This window comes from Ambystoma mexicanum, chromosome 8 (genome assembly GCF_040938575.1).
Source record: "Ambystoma mexicanum isolate Mex_15411 chromosome 8, UKY_AmexF1_1, whole genome shotgun sequence".
In the NCBI taxonomy this organism is placed as follows: Eukaryota; Metazoa; Chordata; class Amphibia; order Caudata; family Ambystomatidae; genus Ambystoma; species Ambystoma mexicanum.
The window spans coordinates 1,632,637,548-1,632,651,852 of NC_090929.1; the positions used below are offsets into that span (position 1 = coordinate 1,632,637,548).

The 14,305-nt window shown below is 45.6% G+C and overlaps 1 protein-coding gene across 1 annotated transcript in view; it reads left to right on the forward strand.

Moving 5' to 3' along the window:
- LOC138473430 (deleted in malignant brain tumors 1 protein-like) overlaps nt 1-14,305 on the forward strand; it is a 650,575-nt gene that overhangs the window by 297,718 nt on the left and 338,552 nt on the right. The gene's annotated exons all lie outside the window — the stretch shown is intronic.

A 14,305-nucleotide genomic window follows, 5' to 3' on the forward strand; every position in this document is an offset into this window, starting at 1 on the left:
ACTTTTTCTTAAGGGGGTCTTCTAAAGCTCCTATCATGCTCTTCATGGTTCTGTTGAACCTTTCTACCGACCCATTTATCTGAGGGTGGTATGCTGCTGAGAACTTGTAGGTAACTCCACAGTTGTTCCACATGGCCTTCATGTAGTGGGACATAAAATGTGACCCCCTGTCGGATATTACCTCCTTAGGAAACCCATCCCTGGTAAAAATACCAAGGAGGGCCATAGCCACAGCCTGAGCTGTAACAGTCCTCATAGGAATTGCTTCAGGGTATCTAGTAGCATGGTCTACTACAACAAGTATAAACCTGTTGCCTGAAGAGTTTGGAGGGTCGAGAGGACCGACAATGTCGATTCCCACCCTCTCAAATGGTACTCCCACCACAGGGAGAGGCACTAAAGTTGCCACGTTCTTGGATCCACTCTTACCAGAAGTTTGTCAGGTGTGGCAACTCTTGCAATACTTATCTACCTCAGCTCCCATTTTAGGAGCCTTTCCTTGGTCTTCTTGAAACAAAGTTGACCAGCCAAAGGTATCTCATGGACTAGTTGCAAGAATTGGAGTCTGTTCTCTTGGGGCACTACAAGTCTTTTGTAGTCTCCAGGGGTTGACTCAGTTGGTTCACTATAGAATAGGCCATCTTCCCAGTGTAACCTATACTTCCCAGGCTCTTGCCCTTCAAGCTGAGAAGCTGCCTGGTGGCGAAGATCTTCCAGAGTTGGACATTCTCTTTGCCCCTTGCTGAAGTCTGCCCTGTTGGGGCCACCTTCTGCCAGTAAAGACTGCAGCTCAGGATGGTCCAAAGGGTCCAGTTCTCCAATAAGATCCTGGCCTTCTACTAAATCTGAACCCTCAGGTTCTAGTTCAACCACACAAGGTTGTACCTCCCTCTCGGCCTCAGCTGGAGGAGGAATCAAAGGTGTGATTTTTGACAACCTAGGAGATCTCCTGGTTGGAAGCACTGGAGTGCTTTCTGCTGGTTTCTTCTTAGAAGTCTTGGGTTTCCCCTTTGCTTCTGGTTGTCTAGAAATTGCAGTTAGTAACTCCAGTGGAGTAGGAGTGATTTCTTTTTCAATAATCTCCTCAGGAGAGCCTCTTAAGGTCCTCTCCCTTGCAGGTCTGGTGAACTCCTGTAATGTCTTACTAGGAGGTCTGGGAGTACTTGACACTACTCCAAGATCTTTAAGATCATTGCCCAACAACACCATTCCAGATACTTCAGCTTGGATACTAACAGGTATTCTGACAGTCATGTCATTGCACTGGATGAGAGCTGGTAACTGGGTAAGCATATGCACAGGCCCTCCAGCTAACTTGGTGAGGCATTTGGGTGCCTTAGCAACATCCTCTACCTTGAAAAAAGATGCATCCGCCACAGTTATGCTGGATACAGTGTCCCTAATGGCAGGGGTCTCCTGACCATTCACTAGGACACTGTCCTTATAATACTCTTTAGTATTATTTGGGATAGAATTGTTCCCACCACCCCAAGGATACTAAAGATACACTAGCTGAGACTCGGATGGGGTCTTCAGCTAGTAGTTGAAAGTTTCCACTGGTCATTGGTACTTCCTCATCTGGAGTGAAGGCTAAGGAGACCGTGTGGATCCCTGAAGGCTTACCCTTACATCTGGGATCCCCTTTCACATGGTCAGTTGAACCACAAACATAAAATTTTCCAAATGTCTTTATGAATGGTGGCTTGTTCTGACCCCCTTCTGGTAAAGGACAAGAAGGTACACTAGCCTGATTAGGGTTCCCTTGTGGCTTACCCTTAGAATTTTGTTTGTGGCCCTCTTTGGAATTGGAATTATTTGAATTCTCTTTGTTGTCTTTCTTAGGCTGCTTTCCCTCATCCTTTTTCTGACTGACCCCTGAATTCTTGTGAGTAGCCCTGTTGGCAACCCACAAGTCAGCAGCCTTTGCTAGTTTCTTGGAATCTAGTTCTTTTGAATCAGCCAAGTGCTGTCTGAGCTCAGGAGAGCAGGCATCATAGATAGACTCCAACATTACAAGATTTCTCATTCCTTCATAAGTGTTCTCTCTGTAACCCTTAATCCATCCCTCTAAGTTTTTCAAACACTCATTCACCCAAGTAGCCCAATGTCAAAACACTATGGTCGCAGCGAAGATATGAAGTACCTCCGTCCCCAAGTGCCAGCCAGGGGAAAGCAAGTCACTCACTGGCCAGCCCTTGAGGCCACAGGTGGAACCAGAACAGCAGCAAGAGGGAACCGGACAGCTAAAGGGGGAAAAACGGGTGGTTAGAGCAACTGTGGCAACTGGTAACCTGGTAATAACTGAGAAGGGAAACCTGGCACACCTACCTACAGTGGAGTCTGCAAAGCAGTAAGGGAAGGAGGGATGACCGTCTCCAGGATGCCCGGAGGTGCTTCCTTGCCCAAGCTTGCTGGAGGAGAGCAGGGTTCCTATGTCCTGGTGAAGTCTGTGGACAGATGTGGTGTAAGGCTCAGAGAATGCCGGGGTGGAGCTGGCGCTGTAACAGAGCTCAAGACACGCAGGTACCGAGGAGAATATATGCAGGGAGCAAAGACGCCAAGGAAAGTCCAGGTCGTGAGCGCGCACAATCCGAAATGACCAAATCCAAAGGGGAGTCCATAACGCAATCCAATAAGGCAATCCAGAAGTCAGAACGGCAACACGATGGGTCCAAAAGTACCAGAATCCTGAGGGAAATCCAAGAACAATCCAAGGGGCAGGCCAGACGTCGAAAAGGCAAAGGTTCCAGAGTGAAGACTGTGAAGCGAAGCCACACAATCGCCGGTAAGAACAGCTGAGAAGCACTGAGTTACATGCTAGATCGGCTTATATGGCTGTGGCTGTGGGGAGAAGTCAGCTGATGTGGACGTTGCCGGCGTGTGCCGGCAGGCGCCTTCCTGGCGTCCTGCAATCGTCATGGAAACCTCCAACGTGATCGCCGCCAGGAGAGCGGCGACCGCCCCAGGCTCGGTCGGAGCGTCCTCTGCCCAGCCGGGACCCCACAACCGAGGACCTGGTAGCGGAAGGGACGCCATCAGAAGCCTTGCGGTGCCAGGTAAGTCCATGGCACCTCCCGCGCTGTTGTGGCGTGACACCCAAGGGGTACTATCATGCTTTTTGAGGGTCTTAAACCTCTTAAGGTACAGGGAAGGGGTCTTCCCAAATCTAGCTATCAAAGCTAGCTTCACACATTCATAATCCATCCTATCCACCTCCCCCAACTCCATTACCACATCAGAGGCAACAGGGGGAGCCTAGAGGACAACCAGGGGATCAACTGATTCCCTGTGATATCCTGGAGCCCATGATTGTATTCAAACATAGCTAACCAGTCTAATACATCCAACTAAGGTTCATACATACCCACAATCTCTTTAGGCATCTGGGGTCTTTTTGGTCTGGAGGATCTAGAGGATTCGGGGAGAGAAGCATTTTCCAAAGACAATTTCTTTATCTCTAGCTCATGGTTGAGCTCTATTTCTTTGCGCCTTAGTTCTTGATGTCTCTGTTCAGTTTGGGCGCTAATTCTTTTGAATTCAAGTTCAAGTCTCATTTTTTCTAGTTTCTAGTGTGATAAATTCAGGACTTAATGTGGGACCTGACAATGGTTCAGTAGCCATAGGTTGAGGCCTTTGAGCAGGCAGAGGGCCAGAGGGGTTGACATTGTTATCCTCCTCTTCCTCATCTGCTTCAACAATAACATCATTAACATTATCATCCTCAATGTTTGCTACATTTTCTGGAGGGGTAGGCACTACAGCCCTACTCTCCAGACGTTGTTTTTCTAACAATCTTTCAATCATTTCTGATTTCTTGCCTTTGACAGGAAGACCTTTCTGTCTACACAGATCCTTTAAATAATCAGCAGTATTTGTAAGGAGGGTCTCCTGGCTATAGCTTTCCATCTTTGACATTTTTTTAAATTAACTTTTAGTGATTGTTAAGCCTTGTGGTTAATTGAACCAAGGTACTAGCAGCACTCTAAAATGTAAATCCAATACTTTTATCCCAACGCTGCCACCAGTGTTAGGCAGAATCCTGTACAGTTCCCTTAGGGAGCACTACAGAAGATTAAGACTACAGGTATATGCAATAAATCCCCTTTGGTATCAGTCCGTACCACAAAGATTTAGTTGGTAGCTGTGGCTAAGCAGTCAGATTTATCTCAAGAGGGAGATGAGCAGTATTCAGGATTTACACATTAGGACTACAATACTATGGAACAAGGAAACACTGACCAAAGCTTTGTATCAAAAAGAATATATATACTTATTTTACACACTCTGATGTTCACACACAAATCACTATTATAAAAGCAAGTTAAATCGGTCAAGAAAAGTATACACAACTCCCTATTTAAATTGTAGACAATTTTGAGCAAGAGTGAAAACTGAGCAAAACGGCACAGTGAAAACCAAGCAGAAATGTCACTCTAACATTTTCTCAAAAGGGAGGAAAAGGACAAGTTGTACAGGTTTATACTCTTTAACACACCAGCAACACTTCCCAATAAGATTGTGAACAAGTTAGGCAAGGCAGTACTTTAGAATATGCAATACTGAGGTGATAACCGAGCAAAATGGCACTTCACAAGTTTAAAAAGAGGGAAGGAAAAGGTGGTTATAAGGGTTAGGTGCACCAACACATTTCTAGGTGAGAAGCAATCTACAGAAGGCAGTTGTAACAGATTTAGCCAGAGTCAATAGGCCTGTGTCATGATGCCTACCCCCGGGCATCCAGACCAAGTCCATCAACCCCGGAAGCAGGCATCATGTTACCTGGAGCAAACCCAGCAACCCCTGGTAGGGGCTATCTGGGTACAGTCCTGGCACCTATGGTGCCAGGCTCATATGGGACATCAGTCCTGGCGCCATAGGCGCCAGGCTCATATGTTAAAACTTACGTGATGCAGACCATGCTGCAAGGGATCCAAGCATCCAAGCCCATGTGAGGCTTGAAGGGACTATTTTATCTTAGGAACTATTTTGTTACTCGGGTGTGGTTGTGGAGGAATACTTACCTGGGACTACTTTGAAGGCTATTTAAGCCACGCCCAAAGAGCAGCACATGCTTCGCGTTATTCTGCATCCAGCAGCGTAACGCTCACCGTGTCTGCAGTCAGCATCCAGCATCCTGCCACGCCCGCCTCGAGACCAGAGCGCCTAGAAAGGAGGGAAAGAAGAAGAAAGGTTAGAACAAGAACTTTACTGGATTTCCTACCTGATTTCGGATTCAGCGCATCTTCGAACCAGAAACAGACTTCATTTTAAACGTGTCGTATCGCCAGCAGCAGCGCCGCGCCATTCTCACCGTTCCTCGCAGCATCTCTACGATCCGGTGCTGTCTCCATCACCAGGTTGCTGCATTTCAGCACCTAAGGGGGACAAGAAAACAACAAGGTGAGCCAAGGGAACAAACAAGGACAATCTCTTGCCACCATATGCTTACCTGATTTTACCGCAGGAGGTATTATCCACAAGCATGCCAAATCTTCCTACGCTGCACCTGTAAGAAAAGAGAAAGCAGCGAGTTAAACCTTGGCATCATTTACCGGACAATGTTACAAAACACAGACTCTTACTTGAACACTTTCAGCTGCCACAAGACGATCATCTTTTGGGTCTAAGCTGCAAAAGAAACAAGGAATTGGACAAGAGTGATTAATAGGACATTTTGAACTCTTTAGAACTATATACTTACGGCCTTTCGCCCGGAGGTTTGGAGCCAAGATTTGTCCAGAACTCTTCCAATACCCTCAAGCCAGTGAAGGAACTGGCCATCAACGCGCCCCTGCATTCTTCGCAGGATGGAGAGCTCATCATACAAAACTATAAGGTGAGCTTTGTGAAAGGGAATGTCAGAAGTGATAAGTGGGGACGCAGTGAGGTGTTACTACTCAAATCCACAGGTGGCGAATTCCCTTTCCCCGTCTTTAGTAGACTACTTCTATGGGTCAAGCAGACGAAGCTAGGTGGGCCAGTCCAGTCAGTCATCTCTGCACTACGCATCACGTTGGTGGAGACCATGGCTGTCCAGTTCCGCTCGACACCCCTGTGGGAGCCAGGTGAGCATAACAGCCTTTGCCAGTGTCAATGGTACAGGGCAATGTGCCCTGGAGCAAAATGTTCTAATAGCTGCAGTCAAGTCTTTGTTTAATGATTCGAAAAGGCGGTTGCAGAAGGTGAAAGACAATGTTAGATGATAGGGACGGCCAACCCAGTAAGTAAGTAGAGGATTTAAAACACCTTTAGCAGTACCCAACAAAACGGGAGGCCTGGCGGAAAAATGTACCTAAAAAGTGGAAGAGGCTCCTGCGGCGGCGGTAGTTCCTGGCAATTCCTGCAGTTCGGGAGATCCAGCGGAGGAAGAGAGACTCGTCTTGGAGCAAGGTTCGAGTTACTGCACTGCCCAGGGATGAAACCAGCCGCGGTGCTGCCAAAACGAATAAAAGGTACGCTCCATTAAATCACGGTCATGGTGGACGGGTGCCTGGCTATCCGGTCTCCGAGTGCAGAGCATTGGTGATTCGACCAAGGCAGGTCCTGGAAGACGATTGACGAACTGGTTGGCTCCACCAGTTCAAGGGAAGAAGACTCTTGCAGAGGAAGATCTTCTCAAGTTGTTGGAGAAAAGTGGTGAGGATCTGCAGCAGGGCTTCAATGGTGGTTCAGTCGTTGCAGATGTCTTCAGCTTCTCTCCTCTTCAGTTTCTTAGTTCCAGTGGCAACGTCTTGTCCTCCAGTCCTCAGGACCCTGCTTTTATGCAGCAAGTCCCCCATTCATACAGCCTAGCTGTCACTCACACAGTGGGGTGGCTCTCCTGGCGGGAGAACCCCCTGGCCTATCAGGGCAGAGTGCGACTTGGGTTGCATAGGCAACCCTGTCCAGGGCGCCTATTCCCCCTCCTACACATCCTGTCTACCCCAGACTCAGTGGCGCCGAGAGGAGGGCTTCTGTGCAGAAGCCCGCACAAAGGACGAACAAAGGACGAACAAAGGATCCCCGACCTGGGTTAGGATTATAGAGAAAGAAACGAGAAAGAAATATAATCAAAGTTCTGGCAATAAGAACCTACCAGAGAAAAGTTCATATTAAAATAAACCAGCAGTATGTTAGAGGTTGTCAGAGAAAGTGGTAGCCTCGAACAATGGGAAAATCCCATAGGGAAATATTTGTGGTTGAATATTTACGGTAGTAACCACTGCCACCAGCCAGAAAGTTTTGAGAGAGGGACTGTACGGTACCCCCTCGAAAATTAACACTAGGGAAAAACTATTAACCCTTTCCAGTACTTCCATAGTATGATGGGTTGTACTGGTTTAGTTCGTAATTATTGACTAGTAAAATCAATGGGGACTTTACATACCCTGGGAGGCAGTAGTCAGTCCCAGGGTATGGAGTCTATGTTTGGGGGTCGCTATGACACCCCTGTGGTACGGCACGGAGGGTGCTGTGTACCACACATGTTAAAAAGATGATTCCTATGAGGGTGAGAAAAACCCCATAGACCATAAGCACACAAGATAGCCTAAAACACACACTAGCAATCTGTCTAAGAGTGGTAAAAAAGGGTCTCACTCTTAGCAGGAGAAAAAAATAAACCCTTCAAATCCAGCAAAGCTGCTGCGGGACTCTATAGGTAAGGGAAATTAGCCTTAGAAGAGAATTCTCCCTAACAATGCTGCAACCTTACAGAATTGCTATACCCCAATACCCTGAGACCTCAAGCCATTGGGCAGTGTTTGTTTGTTTGTTTGTTTGTTTATTGAATTTCTTATGTGCACCAGACCCATGGGTAGCAGGGTGCAGCAAAAGGTTATGCACGGCTTACAAGGTTACATAATAGCAAACAATAAAGAAAATTGACACATGAAATACAAAGTATGTAGGGCTCAGAATATACAAGTAGTAGATTTTGTCTTCTACCTGAACGGTCTTGCACGGTCTTCCGAATTCCCAATCGAGCTGAAACATTGGTGGCCTCCTCCTGGCTCTCCAAAGACATGATCTGAGTCCTGAAAGTCCCCTCACCAGAGTGCTGGATCTTGCAAACAGCGAGAATCCAACTGGCGATATTCAGTCGTCTTCTGGCTCCTTAAAAGGGTGCCAAAAACACAGAACCATATCCAGCTGCAAAAGAAACTCTTGCCTGGAGCCTTCTCCATTGATCCCTGCTGCAGAAGCCACCCTTCCAGCGTCCTGTCTTCCGTCTTCAGGATAAAGGAATCCATCGACCCAGTGTTTGGCTGCAGATCCTGAAGTCTCCTCTGCTGTAACTTTTCTTCCATGCTGAGGTACTGTGGTGGCTGGGGTATTTACTTACGTTAACCCTGTGGGATTCCTGTATAGCTTTGAGGTGTTTCTTGTGAGTCCACCAGTTCACCCAGGCCCACTGCTGGAATCCTTTAGGGTGTCTTCTCTGAAGTCCCTGTATGCTAACTGACTTTAAAGAGAACTACTTACTTGTTGAACAGTCTTCCACATGAACTCTGACTTTTGCCTGCAACAGAACCCTATCTCACCCTGCCTACTGCTGGCACCTAGACCACTTTGGTCCCTCTTCTGCCTCTGAGTGAACTCATGCTAACAAATAGGGAGGGACTGGATAAGTAAATGATTCTGTCTTGAAAAGAATAACAAGTGTTTGAAAAGTACTTACTTGTGAAAGTTAGTTGGTAACTGCAACATTGGAGTGAACAGTTACAAAAGTTCTTACTTACCCTGAATGTGTGTTGTGCCATTCTGAAAAGTATATATAAGGTTGTTGTTCTCACCTGTGAATTGTTTGTAGCTTTTTCGCATAAGCTGTTGGCTTAATTAACTATTTCTTTCAGAGAATAAGTATATACATTTCCCAACTGGGTCTTGCTTCCCATAACATGCTGTACAGCCTATTTAGAATAAGTCTGAATAAGACTGTAACCCACCCCGAATAACCTCTAGTCATTCATAAATTGTAACATTGGGTTTTGCTTTCCCTGGTCTGTGTTATACAGATGCTAAAACAGTCTTATATTTATACCTACCTTTTAAGTTGCTGATTACTCTTTTAAAAGGTACATAGGTTTTGCTTACTTTGAATAGCTGTGTGCCTTCTTAAAATAAGTTAGAGGGTTATTGCTTACCTCAATCTGTGTTCCACTGATCTGAAAAGCAACTGTAATAGTTGACTACATCCTTTGGTTTTACCTGCCTAGAATAGCTGTGTGCTATTCTTAAAAGTGTGTGTATGTGTAGCTAACCTTGGTCTGCCTTGAGCCCTAGTGTAATACATTCTTGCTTTTCTTAGACTGTGTTCTACTGAGCTGAAAAGCACCTGTAAGTGTATATTACACCAAAAAGTCTTACTCACATAGTATAACTTTGTGTTATCATAAAATTAGTTATAGGTTTCTATTGTTCCTTGAATGAATGTTCCACTGTTCAGAAAAGTATACTTGCACGTTGGTTTACTAAGTGACTTCTTTGCTGAGCATCAAGGTACAAGTGCTAGGGTCTACTACCTTTGTATTAATGAAAGTAATCTAGAAGTGACTTGTGGTTTAACTCCCCATGAATAGATATGTCTCGTACTAAGTGTATTTGATAAGGTCTGACTAACCTAGAAATACTGTTTTCTAAATAAGGTCTATGCTTTGGTCTGTGTGCTTTAAAGCATAGTGTTGTGTTTTTATAATTGTGGTTGTGTATAATGTGATAATACTTATTTACCCAAGATTTATATTGGTCTACTTGTATTTACATAAACCCTTTAGTTTTACAATACAGAGGACCTCATTACGAGTCTGGCAGTAACCCTGCCGGTGCTTCCAACGAGTTGCCGCTGGACTCATAATACTTTACAGGCACATGACTTCCCGGTGCCACCGGGACATTACACGTCCCCGTAGATTGGGAATTCAGGCATCAGGAAATGTTGTTCACCATTCCCATGGAGCCCCATAGGACTCCATGGGAGTGGGGAGACAGAAGCACCGGCACCGTTTCTAATGGTGCCAGTGCTTCCGTGACAAGTCCGCCTGCAGGGGCTGTTGCGCCCGGCAGGTCAGACCTGCCCGGTGCAACGGCCCCTGCAGGCAGACTTGTAGTGTGGCGGTCCGGAATGGGTGCTAGTAGGTTGCTACCGACACCCTTAATTACGGACCGCCATGCTCGTAATGAGGCCCATAGTGTTTCAGTGTTTCTTTGGACCAAATGTGTACTGCAGTATCATTGTATTGATTCTACAGCCCACTCTCCCTCCTATGATAAGCCTGGCAGCTCTGTCTACCATACACTACCATATACTCATGTGGTACAGCCTTATACTAAGAGTGGTGTCTTGTACTGTCTCAGTTGAATGATTTTACTACGCCCTTAGTTGGACTTTTTTTTCAAGCATAATGGGAGACTACAGAGTTTCTCTTAGAATGCACCAATAGATGTAATGCAGATGTCATCAGTGACTGTTGGGCAATTCTGAAGCAAGAATTGCTGTATGAGGGTGTTGTTAGCTTGATTATCTTGATAACATTGTCAATCTAGTGGCTAATGCAGCTGCTGCCTTAAGAATGAGCTGTCAATAAACTGATGTGGCACCCTGGTTCACAAGCATTTGAAAACTATTGACAACAGTACAGCCAGATACAAACTAAATGGAAAGCAAATGACAGTATCAACTGTTAAAATAACTACAAACCATTGTCACAATGTACATCGAGCAATCTGGTCCAGCAAACATGCCTTTTTGCAGTAAGTCATTCCCGGATATAGTGACCTTAATTGGAGAGCATTCTGTGTGACTTACTCAAAGATGTAGTGAGATTTTAACAACTCCCTCTGCACTTCTCTGTCAAGATTGGCAGGAGCGGGGTGAGGGTGTGGGGGGAGATGTTTCAGCCAATCAGTTTCTGTGGAACACAGGCAGAAACCTCAAATCTAAGCCTGTGTCCCACGGAACCCGCAGGCTGCCTCCCCTGCCGTGGGCCGCTACCAGCCTTTCTCTATCATTTTGTTTTTTTAAATATCCCAACCACCCTCCCCATCCTCAATTACCTTATTACAGCACTGGCGCCAGCAGCAACAACTTCCCTGTTCCGGCCCCCATGGTCATACAAGATGGGCTCTGTACGGAGCCCTGCCTTCTCTAACCAATGCAGCCATTTTGGATCAGTAGTTTCATTCATTGAACTGGACGCACGCTACGCCCCGTTCAATGAATGGAAATATTTTTTTTTACCACCCCGGGGTGCTAATGGCCTTAACACCCCCTTAAAACTCCCTTCACCACAATATTTACCACAGCTCCCTAGAGTAGGGAGTCATTCCCTCAAAAGGGACTGGTAAGCCCTTTGCTGAAAAAGGCATCATTGGACCCTGAAATCTTATGCAACTATTCCTCCAGTACTATTGACCGGTTCCTATCTAACTTCTTAGAGTCAGAGGTTGGAAGACAATTGCAGAGACACCCTAAGGATTCCAACATGCTACAATCCTTACAATTTGGGTTTGGACCTGGAAATGGCAATGCGTCTGTCCTGGTGGGGGTTGGTGGCAATCTATTGGCGTTCCTATCTCTGGGGTTGCTTCACTGTTAGTGCTGAATCACCTATTCGCAACCGTTGAAAGGATTTAATTTGACATGCTCCTATCACGTTTGTCAGAGATCACAGGTTTAACTATAGACGTACTTAAGCAGCTTTTCATCTTTCCTGGAGCAATGCATCTCAGAGGTTAGTTTGGGGGATCATTTGGTGACCTGGCACCTATCATCCTGTTGAGTACCTGAGGGTTTTCCTCTGTCCCTGGTTTAGTTTCGATGTATTTATGTGCCCGCTTCTACACCTCATCAGCTTCTATTATACTGATGATACTCCTGGTTATGGGTTGGAGGGTCAGGTCACAAGAAAGTACTATGCAACTGTCTTACTGGTGCGGGGACTAATGGGGACTTACTGGATGGGGGTAACTGGTTGCAGGTAAATACCAGCAAAACAGAGATAATTTTCTTTGGCGGCTATAAAACATCTTCCCTCGTGGAACAGTCTCCCTGCTTTATTTCAGGTTAACCTCTAAGTAAAGAGCATAGTGAAAAGTCTAGGAGTTATGCTGGATGCTGAAATAACTCTGATTGCCCAAGTTCAGGCATCAGACAACACAGTGTTCTAATAGCTACATCAGTTAAGGCCTACACTACAGCTTATCAGAAAATCTGACAAGGCTCTTGTGATGGGGGTATTTTCCAATTCCCACTCTGATCCGTGCAGTGCTTGTAAATAGGGTTGCTAAGGGCTTGATAACCCAGTTACAAATCGCCATATTTGTACCGGGGCTACTGCCAGGTGGCTTGTGGCCCGATTACAATTCTGAGATTTGTAACCAGGCTATATAGCCCTTAGCAACCCCTGCATATATAGCTTTGCCAAAAAGATGTGTGGGTGGCCTGCAAAGAAAGGAGCACAGCCCCCTCCTTAGAAGGTAGTTACATTGGGACCCTGTCAGTGCTCAAATTGACTGCAACCTGGGATGCCGGGTGCACAAACGAATCTCTGCAACCATTCCCAGCCATTTTACAAATAAGATCTCTACCTGCAATCAGACCCACCCTCTCAGGTACCAGGGACACGCTTTGCCCTCTGTAGCCTGTTGGAGCAACATCAAACTAGGCTCTTTGGCCTTTCCAGGAAAATCACCCAGCTGTCAAACAGGTCCTTGGGTGAATTGGGATTCTTGAGGAACAAAGTAAAGGGGCATATTTTCCTCTAGGGCAGTGGTTGTAGTTTTCTAGGTTTGGTCTGGAAGTAGTGACACAATCTTCAATATCTCGAGGCAGTTAGGTCTTCAGGAGTGCGCCTTACAAATGCCTTTCGTTCATTTACATCTTTGTCAGGATTGGTGCATCTAGGTTAGTAAAAGTCTTCTAGTGAAGGTTTGCTCCATCCTGATTCTTTCTGTTGGCTATGGGAAGGGAACCTGTGAGAGTTAATGGAGGAATTATAGCATAAATGGGCTGCTCATAAATCCTTTTTTGATATCGAATAAAAGTGTGAGATGTGAGACCATCTCCTCCAGGTGGCTTTCCAGACTGCATAGAGTCAATTGAATGTACTATTTCTTCAACAGACATCATATTATACATATGTTCTTTATTCGTCTCTGAAATCGTCATTTTCTTGAATTACACCCGTATGTTCGAGCTCCCAAAACATGTGTTTAAGAGATGTCGCCAATTTACAAATATTAGATGCTTCTTTTTGGAGCCGGGTGGACTTTTCATCAATAAACAAACACCTTCCTTTCCCTGATTGTGCTAACACATTGGCCAGTAACTGTGTTTTCCTTGACAATGGCGGTAGATTAAAGGACACTGCACAAATAGTTTCCCCACCTCTCAGCCAACCACCTGAGGTCATCCCTACATTCTGAGCTGGTCTCCACCTCCTTCCCTTTTGTGTTCCTCTGATAGTCCTCTCCAACTCTCTTTGCAGTACAGTCCTCTCCACCTCTCTTTGCAGTACAGTCCTCTCCAACTCTCTTTGCAGTACAGTCCTCTCCAACTCTCTTTGCAGTACAGTCCTCTCCAACTCTCTTTGCAGTACAGTCCTCTCCAACTCTCTTTGCCAGCGGGTTTCACTGCCTCACTTCCTTGTTCTCTCATTTGGTGCTTTCTTCTTCCGCTCCATTTGTTCCTGTCATTTGACATGTGCACCCTCCTCTCCTCCTCTCTACCCTTCTTTTCCTCTCCTCTCTACTGTCCTTCCCCTCTCCTCCTCTCCACTCCCTTCATTTTCTTTCTCCTTCTCTCCTCCTACAGCAGATTAACTCTTCTTCTTTTCTAAGCCTCCTTGCGGCAACACCACAATCTATTCTGGAGTTTTCATTTTCCCTCTACATCTGACTCCTAACTCCCACGTGCATGATGATGATATAATTACGGAAGAGGCTGCATGCAGAAAATGACCAATCTTTATATGCCAGAAAAAGTCTGCTGCCAGTGAATTCCTTTATCATATGTGTGGAAAACCAGAAACCTGGACACAGGTTTTTGAAAAGTGATTGAATACAGATTCCAGCAATCCATCCACCAAAAATGACAGTTGAAAAATGAGCTTCCTGGTTCAGACTTGCATCAAGGATAGGCCCTGTATGCAGTAATGTGTACACGTGATATCATACTTCGCCGTGATACCCCCGGGTCTGGGCGTATAACAAATGTAATAAATAAATAAATAAATACTCAAAATCATTAAATCAGTTTAAAACAAAGCAACATTTGATGATTCGATTGTATTTACCCTTAATGCTTAACTGTTACTGGAGTGCCTAG